The sequence below is a fragment of the Tribolium castaneum genome, unplaced genomic scaffold, assembly GCF_031307605.1.
Source record: "Tribolium castaneum strain GA2 unplaced genomic scaffold, icTriCast1.1 ptg000118l, whole genome shotgun sequence".
Taxonomy (NCBI): Eukaryota; Metazoa; Arthropoda; class Insecta; order Coleoptera; family Tenebrionidae; genus Tribolium; species Tribolium castaneum.
The window spans coordinates 185,132-188,015 of NW_026986714.1; positions in this window are offsets into that span (position 1 = coordinate 185,132).

The following is a 2,884-nucleotide window of genomic DNA, read 5'->3' on the forward strand; positions in this document are numbered from 1 at the left end:
AGCTAAAAAGCGTAACTCTAGAATTCCGGGTGTGTTGTATCATAATGGTAATGCAATATCAAATCCTAATGATATAGTAAATAGTTTCGCTAAATTCTTCAAAAGTGTTTTTTCTGACATGACTTTGACTTCAGATAGTCCCTCGATGATGACGAATCTAAATAGTTTTATTACTGTAAACGAGATTAATGAGCATGAAATAATCCGGGTATTAAAGCGATCTAAAGACACACTTACTGCTGGTTGTGATGGTATCCCCAGCTTTTTATTAAGGGATTGTGCACATATTTTTTCTAAACCACTCGTATACATTTTTAATTTAATATTGCAAACTTCGACGTTTCCTAACATATGGAAAATAGCACACGTTTGTCCTGTCTTCAAAACGGGTGATATAACACAAATTCAAAACTACAGGCCAATTTCAATCTTGTGTAATTTCTCGAAAGTTTTTGAGTCAATTATTTACGACCGCATCTACTCTTCTGTAAAAAGATTTATATCACCTTCGCAGCATGGATTTGTTGAAAAAAGATCAACTGTTACAAATCTAGCCTGTTTTACTCAGTTCATATCTGACGCTTTGGACAGAAAAGGTCAGGTTGATGTCATTTATATGGACTTCAAAAAAGCATTTGATCAAATTGATCATCATCTGTTATTGTTAAAACTTGATCAGTATGGTTTCTCCGGTTCTTTGCTATCCCTAATAAAACCTTATCTTGCTAATCGAGAGCAAAGGGTTAAATATCGTAACTACATTTCGGATAGTTACGTTGCAACTTCGGGTGTGCCGCAAGGTTCCAATCTTGGACCCTTATTATTTTTGCTTTTCATTAATGATATATGTGGTTCTTTATCAACATGCGCTAAACTTTTCTTTGCCGATGATCTTAAAATTTACACAGAAATAAAATCTATAGAGGACTGCCTCACTTTACAGAACAATATTAACGCAGTAGTGAAATGGTGTAATGAAAATCGCCTTTATCTAAACCCATCCAAATGTAACGTTATGTCTTACACTAAAAAGCGCGAATTCCTTGAATTTGTATATGATATTTCGTCCGTAACACTGCATCGTACCTTTATTATTAAAGATTTGGGAGTTATTTTCGATACTGAACTCGCATTCAGTGAGCATATTAGGGATGTTACGGCTAGAGCGATTAAGTCATATGGATTCATCTATAGAAATTGTCGAGATTTTAAGAACTTATCAGTTATGAAGACCCTATTCTTCTCGTTAGTTAGAAGCAAACTGGAATACGGCGCACTTATTTGGCACCCGATTTATAAAATCCATATAGATCAACTCGAAAACATACAGCGACGATTCCTAAAATTCCTAATTTTTATAATAGATGGAAATTATCCTATAAGGGGCTATGACCAGAACTTGCTTTTGAATAGATTCGGTCTCCAATCTTTACAGTTTCGCCGTATTTGTATTATAATTAAATTTCTGTATAATTTAATTAATAATAACATCGACTGTTCTTGGCTATTAAATATGTTAAATTTTGCTGTTCCACGTTTAAACTCCAGACAAGCCATGACATTTTATCCTATAGCGAGAAGGACCAATGTAGCTGATAAGTCTCCTATCGTATTAATGACTACCCTATTTAATAATGTATGTAAAGACGGTGATATCAACTATGATTCGTGGCGGAAGATTGTTTCGTCTATATCATTAGTATAGTATTAGTGTAGTTCTAAGTTTTTGTATATATTTACTGTAAATGGGATTCCTGTAGTAAATAAAGGCTTATTATTATTATTAATTAAGCGTTTGCATATAAGCAAATTTAGTACTATTAGTATTACTATTATTAATGTTATTGTTATTAATATGACGATTAAAGACAACTTTGAAACCTTTAGTGACTTTTATGTCGTCTTCTTTTTCCTCTACTAAAGTGTTAGACACAATTAAATTAGTTTAATTTCAGTTTTTCAAACATTTTATTTTAAAGCAAATTTTTGTTAAATATTATTTATATCCAACTCTATAACTCGCTTATGGTTGGTCCTACAAGAAAAATGCAAATAACTATTTTGTAGGAAATTTTATCAGCTTTAATTTTGAAAGAAAGATAAAAATTGATAGGAGTAAATGTTTTCGAGATATAAGCAAAAACCAATAAGAAAACTGTGACTGTTACTGAACAAAAATGTAATTCGGTTTTCAATGTTTGAGACGAAGACGAAACTGCAGCATTTAAAAACGACTCTGAAAACTTCAGTGACTTTTATGTCACTTCCTTTTTCTTCTAATAAAGTATTGGACCCAATAAATTAAGTGTATTTTAAATCACAAGACATTTTCTGTTAAAGCAATTTTTTTTAAATATTAATTATTTTCAATCATATATCTCGCTTATGGTTAGTCCTACATGAAAAATGCAAATAACTATTTTATAGGAAATTTTATCAGCTTGAATTTTAGTAAAAAGATAAAAATTGATAGGAGTAACTGTTTTCGAGATATAAGCAAGAAACCAAAACACTGTTACCTTAATTAAGCGTTTGCATATAAGCAAATTTAGTACTATTAGTATTACTATTATTAATGTTATTGTTATTAATATGACAACTAAAGACAACTCTAAAACCTTTAGTGACTTTTATGTCTTTTCCTTTTTCCTCTACTAAAGTGTTTGACACAATTAAATTAGTTTAATTTCAGTTTTTCAAACATTTTATTTTAAAGCAAATTTTTGTTAAAAATTATTTATATCCAACTCTATAACTCGCTTATGGTTGGTCCTACAAGAAAAATGCAAATAACTATTTTGTAGGAAATTTTATCAGCTTTAATTTTGAAAAAAAGACAAAAATTCATAGGAGTAACTGTTTTCGAGATATAAGCAAGAAACCA